The sequence below is a fragment of the Salmo trutta genome, chromosome 16, assembly GCF_901001165.1.
Source record: "Salmo trutta chromosome 16, fSalTru1.1, whole genome shotgun sequence".
NCBI lineage: Eukaryota > Metazoa > Chordata > Actinopteri > Salmoniformes > Salmonidae > Salmo > Salmo trutta.
This window is the reverse complement of record NC_042972.1, coordinates 24,290,685-24,312,701: the sequence shown is the minus strand read 5'-3', so window position 1 is coordinate 24,312,701 and position 22,017 is coordinate 24,290,685. Positions and strand designations below refer to the sequence as shown.

The window sequence follows — 22,017 nt, the reverse complement described above, 5'->3', positions numbered from 1 at the left end:
GATGCAACTTAAACAACCCATACGTAGACGTACATAGGTTTTGAGTTGGTCTCTTTAATGGATCATTTGATAAAGATGAGGTTTAAGCATTATTAAACTGTCTACAAAGTCTGGGCAATTGTCTCAGAAACTGATTGGAGTGTGTCCACTTTTGGTTAACTTACCTTAACGATGTAACTATAAAACGCTTATTGGATTTTCTTTCCCCCGGGTACTAGATTTTAAATAAAACTGCCCTTAAGGCCTGAAAATGATTATTTTTTCCTTCCCAGTATGAGAGGAGTTGCTATATTTATTGAATGAACCTTTTTCCATAAAGTTAGAGCGAATTAAGATGGAATCTCGACATAATTTATAATGTTGTACAAAGCCTAAGGTATCCATCAAACTAATTATCATTGCGGGATTAATATGATATAGTAAAGTATTTGAAATATGTTGCATGAGAAAACAATCTGATTTTATTAGAAAGCGCAAGATCTGTTTCCTAATCAATGAACATCGATTTAACTTGTTGACTACTAATCTATTCCTTTTGCGCATGTGAGAATCTCTGCGGAGAAATGCTTGGACCTTTAAGGCTATTTTCTGGGAATTGTGTCGTTATTATGTGCCTGATGTTAAGAATACAAACCTCGTAATTGGGTTATTTGCGGGATTTCTTCATCATTTCAATAGTATTGGGTCTATGGTGTTGACAACAATCTGGGTTTCTGATTGTAATTCAACTATTGGTATGTTTTGCCTGGACAGATACGACCACCAGGGTTTGTCTAAGATATAAACTGAACGTTTTAACAGCTTGCTTAGCTCAAATTGAAAGGCTAATTTATTCAGCATAAATAGCGAGGCGATTTCGATGTAATACGTTGTCTGTTGCTGTCATAATTACAGCCGTGTTGAAGAGACCAAACTGCAGCAGGTGAAATGTAGATACTCATCTTTTTAATATATAAGAGCAAAGTATCCACGGGAAAACCAATAAACAAAAACGACTAGCAACAGGCTAACATGCTACGTACATACCCAAAGACTAGCAGTGTTAGCACAACCACCCACAACCCCAAGTGACAAACATACTCCTAATTATATGACTCCCAATCAGGAACAACGATCACCAGCTGTCCCTGATCGGGAGCCACACAGACCCACATAGAAATACAACACCCAGAACACACATACACAGACATACTCTGCCACGTCCTGACCAAAACTACACAACAACACCCTCTGCTGGTCAGGACGTGACAGTTGCCTAAATGGTCTGCTGGAATAACATACTGAGAATGGAGTCGTTTTGAAATAACTGAATCAAAGAAGAGACAGTTACCTAAATTGAATGAATTCTAATAATAGCGGATAGGTAATTGCAATAGAGCTATGCCCTTGATCATAATTTATATCTAAACATGGGTATTACTTATTGCAGGATACAACTGCAATGAACTGAAGTTGTGGTTAGGAAAAGGCTCTGGTATTCTGAAATGTGTTTTCTTTTCTTCTTATGGATTGACTGAACATTTCATAAGTGTAAAGCCAAAAGAGAAGAGAAAGTTGTCAAGTTTGTTTTTAACCTTACAATAGAGGTAAGCGTGCTCGCTGGGCTATATCGGGCTGTAAGGGATGCAGTGGGACAATTGCAGTAGAGGTCTGAATAGTTGAATCGGAAATGTTCTGTGATAATTTCTGATTACTGTTGCTGGGTTTTATAGTTTAGGTAACACCAGTGAATTTGAGCAGGAAGTGAATGTATTCTAACATTATAATCTGTTTCCATTTCATGTAACAATGTCCGGTCATGAAAGTGGATTGCAGTTTGAGTTTATTTTTATTTTTACAGGGACAGTGCACATTAATCAAAATTTCAGTAAAAGTGCCGGTTTTAGCCAGCCGGCTAATTTTCAACCGCAGTCCCTAGGCAGGTTATTTAAAACAATTACAATACAGACAAGCAAGGAACAGTGAGCACACGCAGAGCAACATAGAACAAGCAACACGTAGCACGCAAAAAGCAACAAAACAAAATACATAAAAGCAACAGTGTTTCCACGTCTCACCAGCTACAGACAACATGGAAAGCGGCAATACACAGCTAGGGATTATTTTCACTAGTCTGATTGGCCTTTAGCCATGTCTTCATGTTATTTTTGAAGGTGTGATAGGTGGTACAGTTGTGTGTGTCTGGTGTAAGGGTATTCCAGACATGGGAAGCTCTCACAGAGAAAGCAGATTGACTAAAGGTACTTTTCCTTAAGGGAACTATACAGTCACCTCTCATGGCAGACCTTGTGGATCTGCTGCCATAGGTTTGGGTTTTCTGTTTAACAAAAGTACTGAGTGGAGGGGGAGCCAGACGATTTAGGATCTTGAATACAAGACATGCGTCAGTGTATTGCACAAGATTTTTCCAACTCAGGAGCTCATGCTTTCTGAGGATGTAACAGTGATGATGGCTATTGGGCTTCGTATCAAGCAATTTGAGAGCCTGTTTGCAGACAGACTGAATGGGTTTTAATGTTGTACAGCAAGCTTGGGCCCAACTAGTAAAGCAGTATGTTAAGTGGGGGAGTATCATAGATTTCAAGTACAGTTTTGATACCTCTGTAGTCAAACAATTTCATACATATCGGAAATTAGCACGGTTGAATTTTGTTATTTGCGTTACCTTTTTCACCTGCTTTTTAAAAGAGAAGTTTGAATCAAGTATGATGCCAAGGTACTTAAAATCAGATTCCCCTGGAGCTTTTCCCCTGACACATAGACATCTGGCTCAGTGGCATCAGTTACCCTCTCTGTGAGGAACATGCAGACTATTTTTTTCACATTGAGATGCAAACATGAGTCACTGAGCCACTTTGTAACCTGGACCATTACTGTAGTGAGTTATTGTGCAGCTTGTGGTTTGCTCTTCCCATGCACATAAACTCAGCAAAAAAAGAAACGTCCCTTTTTCAGGACCCTGTCTTTCAAAGATAATTCGTAAAAATGCAAATAACTTCACAGATCTTCATTGTAAAGGGTTTAAACACTGTTTCCCATGCTTGTTCAATGAACCATAAACAATGAATGAACATGCACATGTGGAACAGTCGTTAAGACACTAACAGCTTACAGAAGTTAGGAAATTAAGGTCACAGTTATGAAAACTTAGGACACTAAAGAGGCCTTTCTACTGATTCTGAAAAACACCAAAAGAAAGATTAACAGGGTCCCTGCTAATCTGCGTGAATGTGCCTTAGGCATTCTGCATGGAGGCATGAGGACTGCAGATGTGGCCAGGGCAATATATTGCAATGTCTGTACTGTGAGACACCTAGACAGCGCTACAGGGAGACAGGATGGACAGCTGACCGTCCTTGCAGTGGCAGACCATGTGTAACAACACCTGCACAGGATCGGTACATCTGAACATCACACCTGCAGGACAGGTACAGGATGGCAACAACTGCCCGAGTTACACCAGGAACACACAAATCCTCCATCAGTGCTCAGACTGTCCACAATAGGCTGAGAGAGGCTGGACTGAGGGCTTGTAGGCCTGTTGTAAGGCAGGTCCTCACCAGACATCACTGGCAACAACATCGCCTATGGGCACAAACCCACCATCGCTGGAGCAGATAGGACTGGCAAAAAGTGCTCTTCACTGACGAGTTGCGGTTTTGTCTCACCAGGGGTGATGGTCGGATTCGCTTTTATCGTCGAAGGAATGAGCGTTACACCGAGGCCTGTACTCTGGAGCGGGATCGATTTGGAGGTAGAGAGTCCATCATGGTCTGAGCGATGTGTCACAGCATCATCAAACTGAGCTTGTTGTCATTGCAGGCAATCTCAACGCTGTGCGTTATAGGGAAGACATCCTCCTCCCTCATGTGGTACCCTTCCTACAGACTCATCCTGACATGACCCTCCAGCATGACAATGCCACCAGCCATACTGCTCGTTCTGTGCGTGATTTCCTGCAAGACAGGAATGTCAGTGTTCTGTCATGGCCAGCGAAGAGCCCGGATCTCAATCCCATTGAGCATGTCTGGGACCTGTTGGATCGGAGGGTGAGGGCTAGGGCCATTCCCCCCAGAAATGTCCGGGAACTTGCAGGTGCCTTGGTGGAAGAGTGGGGTAACATCTCACAGCAAGAACTGGCAAATCTGGTGCAGTCCATGAGAAGGAGATGCACTGCAGTACTTAATGCAGCTGGTGGCCACACCAGATACTGACTGTTACTTTTGATTTTGACCCCCCCTTTGTTCAGGGACACATTATTCAATTTCTGTTAGTCACATGTCTGTGGAACTTGTTCAGTTAAGGTCTTAATTGTTGAATCTTGTTATGTTCATACAAATATTTACACATGTTAAGTTTGCTGAAAATAAACGCAGTTGACCGTGAGAGGACATTTCTTTTTTGCTGAGTTTATATCCCTGTATCATCTGCATACATTTGAACTTCAGACCCAGTACAGACAGAAGGCAGAACATTAATGTACAGGCGGAACAGTATTGACCCTTGGGCACGCCCACATAATAGGTAAGAGTGGACAACAGTTTGTTTTGACTATTACGCTGATGAGACAGCACCAATTTTTAAAGGTTCTAGATTTGTTAAACAAAAGGTTTACATTTTTGCTAAATTAATGCAACAGGTTGAAATGATTAGATTACTGGAAAGGGGTTACGATTTGTTTATTGTTTATTTTCGGTGACAATTTCACTTAATGAAACATTGTATTATCTGATGTGTTTTGAGTAGGATTCTTACTTCCGGGACTGAAGGAAGTCCCCTACAGTATGTATGTTAAGGGCTTCTTAGGGATAGGCGTCCCGTTAACGGGACAGTTGTAAATCATGCAGTGCCTTATGTCAACATCGCAGATTTTAAAGAAACAACAAATGTCGGTACATATAAGTGTCTTATATCGGCTGAAAGCTTAAAATCTTGTTAATATAACTGTCCAATGTACAGTAGCTATTACTGCGAAAAGATGCTATGCTATTGTTTGAGGAGAGCTCCTAACAACAAAACACTTTTTTCACCGCGATAGGTTTGATAAATTCACCTCTGAAGGTAAAATGTTTACTTACATTCTGAAATCTTACTCTGATTTATCATCCAAAGGGTCCCAGAGATAACATGAAGTGTCATTTTGTTAGATAAAATCCTTTTTCATATCCTAAAAGGTCCATATACAGTTGAAGTCAGAAGTTTACATACACTTATGTTATTAAAACTCGTTTTTCAACCACTCCACAAATTTCTTGTTAACAAACTATAGTTTTGGCAAGTCGGTTAAGAAATGTACTTTGTGCATGTCTCCTAGAGATGAACGTACTTTGGTGCGAAAAGTGCAAATCAATCCCAGAACAACAGCAAAAGACCTTGTGAAGATGCTGGAGGAATCGGGTACAAAAGTATATATATATCCACAGTAAAACGAATCCTATGTCGATATAACATGAAAGGCCGCTCAGCAAGGAAGAAGCCACTGCTCCAAAACCGCCATAAGAAAGCCAGACTACGGTTTGCAACTGCACATGGGGACAAAGATCGTACTTTTTGGAGAAATGTCTTCTGGTATAATGAAACAAAAATAGAACTGTTTGGCCATAATGACCATCGCTATGTTTGGAGGAAAAAGGGGGGATGCTTGCAAGCTGAACAACACCATCCCAACCGTGAAGCACGGGGGTGGCAGCATCATGTTGTGCGGGTGCTTTGCTGCAGGAGGGACCGGTGCACTTCACAAAATAGATGGCATCATGAGGCAGGAAAATTATGTGGATATATTGAAGCAACATCTCAAGACATCAGTCAGGAAGTTAAAGCTTGGTCGCAAATGGGTCTTCCAAATGGGGCAATGACCCCAAGCATACTTCCAAAGTTGTGGCAAAATGGCTTAAGGACAACAAAGTCAAGGTATTGGAGTGGCCATCACAAAGCCCTGACCTCAATCCATAGAAAATTTGTGAGCAGAACTGAAAAAGCGTGTACAAGCAAGGAGGCCTACAAACCTGACTCAGTTACACCAGCTCTGTCAGGAGGAATGGGCCAAAATTCACCCAATTTATTGTGGCAAGCTTGTGGAAGGCTACACAAAACATTTGACCCAAGTTAAACAATTTAAAGGCAATGCTACCAAATACTAATTGAGTGTATGTAAACTTCTGACCCACTGGGAATGTGATGAAAGAAATAAAAGCTGAAATAAATCATTCTCTCTACTATTATTCTGACATTTCACATTCTTAAAATAAAGTGGTGATCCTAACTGACCTAAGACAGGGAATTTTTACTAGGATTAAATGTCAGGAATTGTGAAAAACTGAGTTTAAATGTTTTTGGCTAAGGTGTATGTAAACTTCCAACTTCAACTGTAGCATGCACGATCGATTTTGTATTTCCACTCGTTCAATTTGCAAAGAAAGGAATCTGTGAAAATCTAACCCTAAACGTTGTTTCAACCAGTCACAATTCCCGTTTGTATGTATTCCTCAGAGATCCTAGAATGTAACCAGACTTCACTATATCATTAGGGGTGTCGTATATCATATAGGACACCAAATTTGGTCAGAGAACGACGCCTTCATGGCACGCCGATGACGCGGACGGTCTTCATTTGATCGACTGTATCTTTGTCAAATAAGCACCAATCGGGGTCAAACAAAGCTAGCTAGATCGCCAATGAGCTGGGCTTTATGGGAGTATCCAGACACCCTGTTTCGGTCGCAAAATGTAGGCGCTAACCTTTTGCGACCGCATGCCTTTTCCTTTTGGACAAAAAGTATAAGAATGTTCAGAGTTATGAAGTTATGAAAACTGGTTGTTTTGCAAATGTTGAACTTATAATATGGCTACTAATACTGGAAAGCTAAATCAAAGTCCAAGTATACAGATTTGACGATATTCTTGCAGGAAAATGTAATATGAATGCCAATGTCTCCTTCACGATTTGCCGAAATGTACCTTGTGACTTTACACTAAATGTCATGTAGCTTGCTCAGACTTCAAGTTATCCGTCTGAGTTAACTTTGCACATACACTGCTGCCATCTTGTGGACACCATCGGAATTACAACCAGAGTGATGGCTGGAAGGGGGACCTTTCTGTTGCTTTTCAAAGATGCTGGTAGAAAAAAAACGGTTGTTTTTTCTTTGTATTTTCTTCTACCAGATCTATTGTGTTATATTCTCCTACATTCAATTCACATTTCAACAAACTTCAAAGTATTTCCTTTCAAATGGTACCAAGAATATGCATATCCTTGCTTCAGGGCCTGAGCTACCGGCAGTTAGATTTGGGAATGTCCCTAAGAAGTTTTAAGGGAGACGTAGTAGATCACGTCTCATACAAATTTTTATTAAATGCCTGGGATCAAATGTCACTGATTCCTTACGCTGAGAAATTGACTACATTTGCAACAGGAACATTATTACATATAGAGGGGTAACAGAAACAATCTAAGGCAAAACAGCTATTACATTTGTTGTTGGACATTGGTCTAGTAATGATACCAGGATCATTTTATATTGTTATGGTAAAGAGAGATCAGTCATACAATATAATATGGGAGTGAATTTTTAGACTCGGTGGCGAGATACGTGTTGCCATGTCTAAGGGTAGCACATGCTAAATTAAGTGCACATAAATGTTGGGATACATAAAGAAAAAACAATTAATGATTTGAGGGAGTACAGTGGACTTATCATTATTATCAGGTTTTGTTTGTAGTTAAAACTTTTGGGTTGCTGAATTGGTGTAGTATAGTGAATCATAATGATATGTTTTGTGTTTTTTCTGGGAAAATGGGGGTTTCATTGTCTCTCTTTGAAATGTTTCTCGGGGCTGTGGTCTTGGGGAGAGCAGTGAGTGAGATTGAGGCCGTAAACTACCAAATTAAATAAGGCCTGGCCATTTTTGTTTGTTTTTACCTTAAGGTTTGCAAATATCCACACACAACACACTTGTTATGACTATTTGTTGGTGTTTTAAAATACTATGTTTGATTTGTGTGTTCCATTTCCTTTGGGTTTAGTGACTTTTCCATTTGTCTTAGTGGCGAGGTATATTAAAGGTGCACGCACGCACATGGAATCTTCTGAAGTTAATATTTTTCAGAGTTTAATTAAACAAATGTGAAGTATTTTGATAAGAAATGTACTGGAAACTTCCTGGAAACCTGGGATATGAAATGTATGGAATGTTTGACTGTTTTTCATTAATTTGTCGAATATAGTAAGAAACACTTCTTTGAAGGGTTTGTATGACCTCTAACCTCTGTCTTGACTTTCCAGTGTGGTTTGATCACCCTCACTGGAAAGCCATTTGGATAATGAATTTAAGATCATCTGTAATATTGATAATTATGATGAAGTTTATAGTTCTTAGCCATATTTGTGATTTGGACCAATGTGAAGAAAGAGAGGGCATTGCCTTTAACTAAGGGTAGGCTGTCTTAAGTCTATTTTCCTATGACCGTATGGGTACAATTATTTTTCTTTATGGAGTTATTAAGGGTAATGATTCTAATTCGATTTAGTTATTTGAAATTATTTTGTTATATTTTTTGACACATTACTCACATTGGGAGTCATGTGTCAAAATGGGGGAGGTAACAGCCTTCTGAGGTTTTGGATTGAAGTTTACACTTATTGAGTGATACGTAAAGGAGTTTTGTTTGTGTTGTTTGTTCTGTTCGGTTTTGATACAAATCTCACCAGATTAGGTCTGCTGGATTGTTGGGATTTCTCCCGATGGGTTTTAGGTCTAACTTCCTGATCCTGTGGCTGTGCGATTAAGTTGTTTCAATAGAATGTGTTGTTATTCTCTTTGACACATGTTTAGACATAGGTCTTAAGAATAATTGGTAAAAGTAATATTTTATCATATAGTTATTGCTTGTCTGGATTTCCTGAATCAAAAATTAACTGAACTAAACTGTTGTTCTGATCTGTCCTCTCGAGGTTATCATGAAAGGTGATGTCAGTCGGTGTTTTAATGCATGGAAGAGATAATTGGACCAAACAGTGTGTGTACCTCAAAACCCCCTCTAACTGGCTGAAGGAAAGCGAAAAAGGCATTCAATAAGGCCCTGTCCGCACCACTTCTACCGAGAGACCTGAGTCCTGAGCCAGCAACCTGTATGCAGCGTCCAATCGGCGCTCTCAACTGCTTTTCTCTCATGTCTTTTCTCTCAGGAGTGTGACAGGAGTCCACGTGTAGTGAGCATGGGGAGAAATCTGTTATGTTGCTGGTATACTGGTTGACGAATGGACAAGACATAATGGGTGGTAAAAGTGATGGCAGCTCAGGTGAGACATTGAAATTGGGACATTATCATGGGCCATTCACTTTGAACTGTAAAGCTATCTGAAGAAGTCAATGAAGAAGACGCCGGAAGAATCAGCTGGTTGGTCACCAGTGCCTAAAATTGATTTTGACTTGTCTAAAATTGTTTATTTTGGGGTATCAGGTTGATTGTAGGTCTACACACTACATACATTTTTTGTAATTTAGATTAAGAATGCATTATGATACTGATCTGTATTATAATCGTGATAAGAAAGTTAATAGTAGAATTATAGGATAATTTGTCACGAGTGCTTGGAGTGGTGGTAGTAGTCAGGCGCAGAGAGAGCAGAGGTACGGAACAAAATGAGATTTATTTTCTCCAGTAACACGGTCCACGCCAACACAACAGGTGTGTGAAACAAAACGACCAACCCAATAACCAACGGGCACACAGTCCGGAAAGAAAATAAATCCAATAGGATCGCCAGCACATCCAAATAGCAAACTGACGATAAAGTAATCCCGCACAAACCTGGGCGGGCTAAACAGGCTTAAATAACCAAAAATCAAGACACACAAAAGGAACAGGTGCAACCAATAAGACATACCAACAGAAAAGGAAAAAGGGATCAGCGGCGGCTAGTAGGTCGGCGACGACGACCGCCGAGCACCGCCCGAGCAGGCAGGGGAGCCGCCTTCGGTGGGATTCGTGACATAATTATACTGGATGTTAATATAAATGTACATTCTGCCAATGTTGATGTGTGTTAAATTGAGGATTTTGGACTTTGAGTGATAGGACCAATTTGAATCACTGAGCAATGTCATTCTAAATTTTGGTTGGATAATTAATTGGGTTTTGATTATGATTTGGAAAGTGATGGATTGATTGGTGAATGGGGAGAGTGAAACTGATCCTAATCTATTTTACTTATTGCCATTACCATTATTTCCATTACCATTACGATAGTTCCAAATACTCAGGAACTATAGCAGGTATGGTATTAATGGCACTTATAAATAGTGGAATCATGATAATTGTCTTGGGTCATGTTCATTAGGCTCCAACAGAATACATTATATATATATATGTATATATATATATGCTAATTTTAGTTTCTGGGATGGAAATAGTTATTTCCACCATGCTGATCAATTGGAGTGTGATAGATAACTAAAGCATTTTTATTAAACTCCATTGTTGCATGCACTGCATTATATATTTGCTTTTCACTGTCTATGAAGATATAGCTTTGAATCTCATAAACTGTATGCTTCTTTTGTTTTTCTTCATGGGTTTGTGCAGGTGACTGTGTATCATGACCTCCCCAGACAAATTGGTAGAATGCTTAGAATATGTGTTGGAGGTTGAAATGGGAGACAGTGCTAAGTTTATTGGGAGGAGGCTGAGCCAATGCCATAGCAGCCGATCATGTGCAGGAACACATGCAATGAGTTATTGCTTTTATTCTTGGTTTATGAAGAATGTATGCATTTTCTACATGTGAATTAATGTTTTTTAATCTTGTAATTTTCTTTTAAGTTGAGAGAACTCAAAATGGGGGAATGTCAGAACATAAATTACAAGATGATGTTATAATGCTGATTGCATCAAATGGTTGTTTAATGCAACAGAATAAAGGGTTGTTAGAATGCGCATCTGTGTTTGTTCTACTGAGGATGGGCCTCTGGAAGATTTACGATGTCTTTGGGTGATACAGCATTCCAGAGCATGAGTTAATGTTTCTGTTCTATAAGGTTCCAGGGAGAGATGACCCCAGGGCCAGACCTTGGTCTCTACACAAAGATAACTGTTTTTACAGAAGATACTGTCTGCTGTGAATTATAAGTATCTTTCATACTAGTCTTAACCTTGTGACCCATTCCATACATCTGTTGTTTGTCATGTAGCCTGAAAGGGGTGTATCTTGGCTATAAAAGACCTTTGTACTTTTGTCCCGGGGCTCTCAACGAATCATCTGAGGATGATTCGTCGACCAGCCATCATTAACGTAGAGCACTCAATCGATTCACTTTATATGTGTATGTTGTATTGATCGGCTCCCTTAAAACCTCTTACATCTAGACGTTCCGCTAGCGGAACACCTGCTCCAATATCCAATGATAGGCGTGGCGCGAAATACAAACTCCTCGAAAATCCGAAAACTTCCATTTTTCAAACATATGACTATTTTACACCATTTTAAAGACAAGACTCTCCTTTATCTAACCACACTGTCCGATTTCAAAATGGCTTTACAACAAAAGCAAAACATTAGATTATGTCAGGAGAGTACCCACCCATTTTTCAAGCTAGCATATAATGTCACAAAAAACAAAACCACAGCTAAATGCAGCACTAACCTTTGATGATCTTCATCAGATGACACTCCTAGGACATTATGTTATACAATACATGCATGTTTTGTTCAATCAAGTTCATATTTATATCAAAAACCAGCTTTTTACATTAGCATGTGACGTTCAGAACTAGCATACCCACCGCAAACTTCCGGTGAATTTACTAAATTACTCACGATAAACGTTCACAAAAAACATAACAATTATTTTAGAATTATAGATACCGAACTCCTTTATGCAATCACGGTGTCCGATTTTAAAATAGCTTTTCGGTGAAAGCACATTTTGCAATATTCTGAGTAGATCGCCCGGCCATCATGGCTAGCTATTTTGACACCCACCAAGTTTGGCACTCACCAAACTCAGATTTACTATAAGAAAAATTGGATTACCTTTGCTGTTCTTCGTCAGAATGCACTCCCAGGTCTTCTACTTCATCACCCAATGTTATTTTGGTTCCAAATAATCCATAGTTATATCCAAATAGCGGCGTTTTGTTGTGCGTTCAAGACACTATCCGAAGGGTAACGAAGAGTGACGCGCCCGGCGCGTATCGTAACAAAAAAATTCCAAATATTCCATTACCGTACTTCGAAGCATGTCAAACGCTGTTCAAAATCAATTTTTATGCGATTTTTCTCGTACAAAAGCGATAATATTCTGACCGGGAGTCGTTGTTTTCGTTCAAAGACTGAAAATGTAAACATGGAGTCGTCTCGTGCACGCACGCCCCCGTCTCATTGTTCTCAGATCGACCACTTACCAAATGCGCTACTGTTTTTCAGCCAGAGACAGCAGAGTCATCATTCAACGTTCTGCCGCCTTCTGAGAGCCTATGGGAGCATTAGAAAGTGTCACGTTACAGCAGAGATCCTTTGTTTTGGATAGAGATGGCAAAGAAGGCCAAGAAATGGTCAGACAGGGTACTTCCTGTACAGAATCTTCTCAGGTTTTGGCCTGCCAGTTGAGTTCTGTTATACTCACAGACACCATTCAAACAGTTTTAGAAACTTTGGAGTGTTTTCTATCCAAAGCTAATAATTAAATGCATATTCTAGTTTCTGGGCAGGAGTAATAACCAGATTAAATCGGGTACGTTTTTTATCCGGCCGTGAAAATACTGCCCCCTATCTATAACAAGTTAATTAGTGAATAAAGATTTAGTTTAAGTATAACTCTAACTTGTGTGATAAGTTTGTCTCTCCTCATTGATAGTAAAGAAATTAACCACCACAATAGTGAGAAATGCTGAATAAGTATTTAATTTTTTCGCTATGATCAGCTCATTTTCGTACACCATTTTGAAATTTACAATTTATGAAATGACAATTTAGCCCATGGGATGAAACTCCTGAAAAGCAGTTGTGAGTAGCCTGATTGTCCATTCCATTTTACTTTGACCTGTCCTGTTTTTAGGAAATGTTGTTTGTTAACGTGTCACTGCATTTTTTATTTGATTGGCCGCAATTTAGGTTAGGCATTTTTTGGGATCGGGTGCCATTTAGCTTAGGCATTTGTGGTGGAGTAGGGGCCTGAGGGCACACAGTCTGAATGTATTGTAAAGTTTTTAAAATTGTATAAACTGACTTAATTTTGCTGGACCCCAGAAAGAGTAGCTGCTGCCTTGGTAGCAGCTAATGGGGATCCATAATAAATACAAATACAAATGTACAAACTATGGCATAAGGGGACGACAAGTGGATAAGAGGCAATCCATAATTTTGATTAAGACAATGAGCAAGCTAGGACGTCCGTAGTCAATATAACTATTTGTTCAGCACTTTTGAAATGTACAGTGACAGAATTCAGAACATGGGCCGTTCTTACAGTGTTCTCCCTGTACACCAAGTCAGAACCGTAGGATACATAAAGGGGGCATACAAGCAGACAATGAAAGCTCTTACAATATTCAATGATTACATTTCTCAAAAACAAGTTATGGGCTACATGTGCACCACCAAGTCAGAACAGTAGGCAAAATTAAGAGGGGTAAATTATTAGGGTGGGGCACATGGGCTACTAACAGCTTACTTCACAACATACACTTAGTATTACTTTCTTAGCTACAGTATACATATCTCGCTGGCATATTACATAATTTATGCAGCAGCATACAAACCATTTTTGGACTCAACTTGTTGTGCTGTGCTCACTTGAACAGGAAGGTGGCATGGCGGTCCTTCGTGGGCAAATTTTGTCATCAAACTCTGCCATCAAAGTCTGGCATTTTCTGGATTTATGGTGCTTTCAAGACAACTGGGAACTCTGAAAAAAACAAGGTCGAATCATGATGACATCAGTGCTCTTCTGGTCGTAGCTCTCGAAAAGAGGCCCGATTTCCCGATTTACAATTCTGTGTTGGATGACTGTTCAAAACGTATTTTCCCAGTCAAAGCTCATTTTTCCCCGAGTTTACAGTTGCTTTGAACTCACTGAAGTCAAGTTTTCGCAGTTTCGAGTTAACAGTTGCTTTGAGTGCGGCACAAATCATGCTTCATTGACAGCATGGCCAATGTTGAATGTTTATCATTTTAAACTCGGAAAATAGACCCTTAATCTTAGACTTGGGACCACACAGCTACTCCACTGAATAGCAAGCTAATGATTGCTTTGCAATGCTTACAGTTAGCCACTGATTCCTTCCAAACCACTCATTGTTGAATTTATGTCCAATGGCCAATGAGCACCGATACGTGTGATCTATAATTTCTCTTCATTATTTCTCTTTTCATGACAAGGAGTAAAAAGGATTTGCCAGTAGATTGTAGATGATGATGACTGCTAACTAAGATTTTGAAAGTATGATGTTGACATGATCCGTCTTGGATGGGCACTTCTAATGTAACTCTATGGCAGCACCCAAAGGGCTTGAATTTTCTAGCTCTACCCTTAGATGCTTGGCGATGATGTAGTGTCCCCATGAGTGACAGAACACTGAGCCAATCACGGCGCAACACTCCATATTTTCTGCTGGCTTGCCCCACCACCACAGAAAGCACTGATCTAGGCTGAAACACCTGCATTTCAGAGCTGCCTTACTCAAGAAAACAAAAAAGAGACCATGTTTGTATGTGGCTTTATTAACTCACTGATATATAAATTTTTTACAAACTGATATGTGACATATACATTTTTTTTTTTGCTAAATATGTGGGTCTCAATACAGGTGGAATGATGGGTCGCCACTGGTGCAGAATATAGTGAAAGTATAATCCTTACATAAGACATTAACAAAAATATTTAATGTATTCCTTGTCTGTTCTTAACATATGGGTATGATAGGCATTTTTATATCAGAAAATGTAGAGTAAAAAATACTATTTTTAGAACATAAATGGCTAGCCTATTTTCATTCACTATAAAAATAACAACCCAACAACTTCTCCAAGGTCATGAACAGTCAAAAATCATGTTTTTCTTGAAGTTGGATGATATTTGGATGAAACCAGATCAAATTATGATGATCCAAAGTATGAAAAATGACTGTTGCTTCTACATTTATAAAGTTTGATCATAAAGTTACTGGTCCCCTCCCCCATGTCAAACACTTGGATTCAGAAGGTGGGATTATTAAGGGGATAGGGTGACATCACCCTAACTCTCAATTTAATACACCAATGGTAACATGATATTCTCTTGCCTAATTTAAATATGTACCTCCTTGTAACTAACATTGGAGAAGGCATGTTTGCAGAGGGGTGTGGTTTATATAGCTAGATAGCTACTCTACTGGTGCCAAAATTTGACTGTAGGTGTCAGCAAATATAATTAAAAGTTTACACTATTCATCTATGGCAAAGATACTTATACGTTTCCCCTTTCATTTGTGTCTGGTGTTACCTAGTTACTGGCTAGCTCGGTCTTCAGCCAGCATGGGGGGGTTGTTCAAAACTCTGATGCAGTTGTCATGTCAACACATCTGTCAGTGCTGCTGTGAACCACATCACAAGAGACATGCCAAACGGGAGATGTATACTTCATTGATGCAATTTCAAAGTTTGAGTTGCTTTGTGTATCACAAAATTTGCTTGAGATGATTTTACTGCAACACTGTTTGCTGCATCTAAGTTTCCTGACATGGGCGTTTCAAAGAGCTGTCAGTCAAGGCGAGCTCATGAATATAAGCTCTCTGCCCACTCAGCCTGTCTTTTCAAACTTTCTGGTAGTAAACCATGCGAGAAGGAGTACTTAAAAAAAAATTTGTGGCATTTGTATCCCCCCAAAATAATATGGGTGATATTTTAGTTACTCAAAAGGCTATTTGCGCACGTAAAAGTGCAGGTACTTGGAATTATATTTGAACACTGTTGAATAGTTCATTGTCTCTAAAATACACTGTATCCGCCAGACCAACTTTAATGTCTTCACCCAGCTCTCTTACAAAATATGAAGAACATATTGGTCTTGTGTGTCAGTGGATTCATCTGTTATTATGGAGATGCTTTGTTTGTTTTTTTACCAGACTGCACCTCCGTTTTTTACATGTGTTAATGAATGGGTGCATTTGGGGATATTGGCACTTACAAAAGACATATCATCAGCATTTACGTTTTACTACAGCGAATGGAAATGGCTACTTTGTTCGGAAGAAGGTTACATTTTCTGACATAAAAAATGTATATTATTCCCATATGATGTTGACAAGACAATGAATAAGTACAATATTTTTGTTGATATGGCCTGAAGATAAAAATATATATTTGAAGTCATTCCACATTGTTGGACTAATTGGATTATTACATTAGATCAGGTGTGTCAAACATATGGCAGGGGATGAACTCAATATACTTTAAAATGACTAAAACCAAATCGAAACTGTGTAAAAATGATAAGACCTATATTCAAAACAGTTTGACTGTCCAGCTCGCTAATAATCTTGATGGATAGACGCAAGGAAATACAACCAAATGTCAGTGCAGTGCTCAAATGCGGCCTCAGGGGCATAATTTGGACACCCCTGCATTTAGATCAGCGGTTCCCAAAGTTTTTCACTTCCAGCATTGGGGAACATCCCGCTGCGCACGCCACGTCTATTTCTGTGGGCACAAGCACTGTTGACACAAACTGTTCACACCCCTCTTGTTGGTGGAGAGAATTTTGAGGTTTAAAGCTTTGTCATGGGGGTACAAATATTTTTTTTACAGTTTTAAAGCACATTTTCTAATGTGTATTCATGTGATATGTGCGTAAAAAAAAAATTCTAATATGGGCTAGTTGATCTGGACATTTCTGACAAGTTATAAATCGCTCTCTATGGTATGCAATGACTAACATGACAAGAGGAACTGATGCACTACCCAATTACGAAATTGCACCTTGTGGGAGCGGGGGACCTGCTGACCGCACGCCCCACAGTTTGGGAACCACTGCGTTAGATGATCATGGTATGCACTCGTGACAATTCATTCACGTGGTGTGAGAAGGTGCTATTTCAGCCTCTTGAGGTCGGAGGATCGAAATACGGGGTAGAAAAAACACTAAAACACCTGGCTCTAGTCATAGGTCTACATTAACAAGTTTCCAGGAAAGTTTGTAGTCTATAAATTATACATGCAGGCCTATAGGCTACAAGCAATTATTTAATCTTGTTAATTTATAATACCATTTAAAGTTCAGCTGTTTGGTAGGTTAGTAGTATTGTAGGCTAATTCTGAATGGGAAATTTCACAATTTTTCAACTTCACATTCATGATCTTCAGCACTACCCCAACATCAACATACACTAAAGGTATGTGGACAACCCTTCAAATTAGTTGATTCGGCATTTTCAACCACACCCGTTGCTGGCAAGTGTACAAAATCAACCACACAGCCATGCAATCTCCATAGACAAACATTGGCAGTAGAATGGCCCGTACTGAAGAGCTCCGTGACTTTCAACATGGCACTGTTATAGGATGCCACCTTTCCAACAAATCAGTTTGTCAAATTTGTGCCCTGCTAGAGCTGCCCCCGTTAACTGTAAGTGCTGTTATATTAAAATGGAAACGTTCATGGTTTCCATGGCCAAGCAGCCACACACTAAGATCACCATGGACAATGTCAAGCATTGGCTGGAGTGGTGTTAAGCTTGCCGCCATTGAACTCTGAAAACGCGTTCTCTAGAGTGATGAATCAAGCTTCACCATCTGTCAGTTCGACGGACGAATCTGGGTTTGGCGGATGCCAAGAGAACGCTACCTGCCTGCCCGAAGGCATAGTGCCAACTGTAAAGTTTGGTGGAGGAGGAATAATGGTCTGGGGCTGTTTTCATGGTTCGGGTTAGGCCCCTTAGTTCCAGTGAAGGGAAATCTTAATGCTACAGCATTCAACGACATTCTAGGTCATTCTGTGCTTCCAAATTTGTGGCAACAGTTTAGGGAAGGCCTTTTCCTGTTTCAGCATGACAATGCCCCCGTGCACAAAGCAAGATCCATACAGAAATGGTTTGTCGAGATTAGTGTGGAAGAATTTGACTGGCCTGCACAGAGCCCTGACCTCAACCCCATCAAACACCTTTGGGATGAATTAGAACGCCGACTGCAAGCCAGACCTAATCGCCCAACATCAGTGCCCGACCTCACTCATTTTGAAATTTCATTTTTTTAACTAGGCAAGTCAGTTAAGAACAAATTCTTATTTACAATAACGGCCCACCAAAAGGCCTCCTGCGGGGACTAAAAATGGGATTAAAAATAATAAAATAAAAATATAGGACAAAACACACATCACGACAAGAGAGACATCACAACACTACATAAAGATAGACCTAATACAATAGCAAGGCAGCAACACATGACATCACAGCATGGTAGCAACACATGACAACAACATGGTAGCACCACAACATGGCAGCAGCACAACATGGTAGCATTACAAAACATGGTACAAACATTATTGGGCACAGACAACAGCACCAAGGGCAAGAAGGTAGAAAACAATACATCACGCAAAGCAGTCACAACTGTCAGTAAGAGTGTCCATGACTGAGTCTTTTAATGAAGAAATTGAGATAAACAAACTGGACAGTTTTGATGCAGCTCGTTCCAGTCGCTAGCTGCAGCGAACTGAATAGACGAGCGACCCAGGGATGTGTGTCCTTTGGGGACCTTTAACAGAATGTGACTGGCAGAACGGGTGTTGTATGTGGAGGATGAGGGTTGCAGTAGATATCTCAGATGGGGGGGAGTGATCCCTAAGAAGGTTTTATAAATAAGCATCAACCAGTGGGTCTTGAGACGGGTATATAGAGATTACCAGTTTACAGAGGAGTAAGCAAGTCCCCACAGCAATGTTCCAACATCTAGTGGAAAGCCTTCCCAGAAGAGTGGAGGCTGTTATAGAAACAAAGGGGGGACCAACTCCATACTAATGCCCATGATTTTGGAATGAGATGTTAGACGAGCAGGTGTCCACATACTTTTCACCATGTAGAGTATGTGAAATGGCATCAAATCAATTATGAAGTTTAACAATTTTGAAGTTTCCCTTGAAGTTGCAATAATAGATATCAAATTATAGCCTACTTTTGCAAGTGTAATACATTTTATAGAATAATAATTAACAGGTTTAACCAGTATATAATTAAGCAATAAGGCCCGAGGGGGTGTGGCTGTTCATAAGCATGACGCAACGCGTCATGATATATTGGCCATATACCACAAACCCCTGAGGTGCCTTATTGCTATTATAAACTGGTTACCAATGTAATTAAAGAAGTAAAAATATGTGTTTTGTCATACCCGCGGTGTACGGTCTGATATACCATGGCTGTCAGCCAACCAAAATTCAGGGCTCGAACTACCCAGTTTATAATGAACTAATCATTAACAGCTCCCTCGCTTCTCCATGTCGTGGCTGCCTATGCTTTGCCTGACTGCCCTGCCTCATCTAGGAGGGCTCTATGGAGGTTACATCACACGCAAGTAGGTGAAGACTTGGTACCCCACTCTCAACAAGCCACCATGGCGTCCACCCAATTCTGCATTCCCTATAGTGTGGACTACTCTCTACACAGGCATGGAGTGAGTGTCAGACAACATACTCTGCTAGGTTGAAAACAATCACCTAAGCCCCTTCCGTGTTATCACATTGTAATTACTGTAAGTCAACCAATATGGTACTGTAAATCTACACCGATCTATACTGATCAAAAATATAAACGCAACAATTTCAACGACTTTACTGAGTTACAGTTCATATAAGTAAATCAGTCAATTGAAATAAATTCATTAGGCTCTAATCTATGGATTTCACATGATTGGGCAGGGGCACAACCACTTGGGAGCCAGGCCCACCCACTGGGGAGCCAGGCCCAACCAATCAGAATGAGTTTTTCCCCACAAAAGGGCTTTATTACAGACAGAAATAGTCCTGAGTTTCATCAGCTGTCCGGGTGCCTGGTCTCAGACAATCCCGCAGGTAAAGAAGCCGGATGTGGAGGTCCTAGGCTGGCGTGGTAACACGTGGTCTGCGGTTGTGAGGCTGGTTGGACGTACTCCCAAATTCTCTAAACCGATATGGTAGAGAAATGAACATTCAATTCTCTGGCAACAGCTCTGGTGGACATTCCTGCAGTCAGCATGGCAATTGCACACTCCCTCAACACTTGAGACATCTGTGGCATTGTGTTTTGACAAAACTGCACATTTTAGAGTCGCCTTTAATTGTCCCCAGCACAAGTTGCACCTGTGTAATGATCATGCTGTTTAATCAGCTTCTTGATATGCCACACTTCTCAGGTGGATGGATTATCTTGACAAAGGAGAAATGATCACTAATAGGGGTGTAAACAAATTTGTGCACAAAATGAAACAAGATTTTTGTGCGTATGGAACATTTCTGGGATCTTTTATTTCAGCTCATGAAACATGGGACCAATACTTTACTTGTTGTGTTTATTTTTGTTCAGTATAGATTCTACAAAATTTCTTTTGTTTCCCAACTGAATGTGTTGGAAATCTGCTCCACAAACTTCATTCAGAAAAACATGTTCCCACTTGTTTTATTAAATGGATCATGAAATATGGAACTGACTTGCATCTTATTTTTCATGATCACCCTGATAGGTATGGCTCCTACCTGGTGTGGAAGGAGTGTGGGAGGTTCACTGAGGATGCTGTAGCACCTTTGGGTCTTAACGGGTTGCAGCTGGCTCTCAACTGGTCCTGGACTCCCATCTTCTTTGGTGCACACAAGTTGAAAATGGTGAGCTCTCAGATAATGCAAAGGTTGTGGGCTCATGAACTCATGGCTTCAGGTTTTGGGATAATGGGGAGTTGATGAATAAAAACAAAAAAAGAGCAGTACACTCAATGAGAATTTTCTCTGAATATAATTTTTACAATAGGTGATCCATAGACACAGTCCATTGTAAAAAGCACCTCCATTCTGCTAGTGAGTGTGACATGACATACGAGCCATTTTGTGTTGTCTCTCCCCCAGGCCCTCATCAAGATAGTGATGCTGACTGTTGCTGTTGGAGCCACCATGGTATCCTGGTATCCGGTCAATCGCACTGCCAGCCTGCTCCTGACACCCTACCTGGCATGGCTGTGCTTGGCCACCTCCCTCAACTACTGCATCTGGAGAGAAAACACGGATGGGGATGGAAAGGAGGAGTAGGCAACACTATGTGCCGTACTTGGTTTCTCCCAGGTTCTGAAAGATCTTTATTCCTATTGAAATAACTATGTCAGTTGATATTGGCACCAAAATGTGGTCTTACTGGTTGCAGTTATATTAAAAGATTTTTTGCACTGAACCACATTTTCAAAAAATGGCTATACTATGTAGTTGTGCCTACAATTGTATGAGGCAACGATGCTCAACATCAGTAATATGATCTTAATTCATTACATTGCAAAATGATATTGATAATAAAACAATTGTTTAGAAATTGCCATAATACCCCAGAAACATCTACCGTCATTCCTATACGGTTATCAAAAACTCTTTATATTGCATAGCCTTTGTATTGACAGCTCCAAGGTCTAAACAATTAAGGCATTCGTATGCTACTGCGTTTTTTTTTTTTTTTACATAATGGTTTATCCTATAAACTAATCTCCATTGAAGAAATTAGTGCTTGGTTTTTGCAAGATTTCAGAAACCATCTTCACTCTTAAATGTATTCCAATATTTCTGTCGAAGCTTACCATGGCTTTGCAGAGAACTGATTTATCGTGCCAACTCAGTCTTATTACAAGGAAAGTACATGCCAGCAAAGCCATAAGTACATCAGATTTGAATTACAATTGCCTGTTGTTAAAAATATATTTTTTTACTTGTCCTGAAGATGGATTCTTGAATTTATGAGATGTCCGCTACACTGCAAACACTGATTTCTATGATTGAACTTATGCTCTCTCTTTGCACTGGTTTGTTTACTTTGCT

At 39.9% G+C, this 22,017-nt stretch overlaps 1 pseudogene; it reads left to right on the top strand.

Annotated features, from left to right (window-relative positions):
• Positions 1-19,470: 19,470 nt before the first annotated feature.
• Positions 19,471-21,497, top strand: LOC115151198 (translocator protein-like; annotated as a pseudogene).
• Positions 21,498-22,017: the final 520 nt, after the last annotated feature.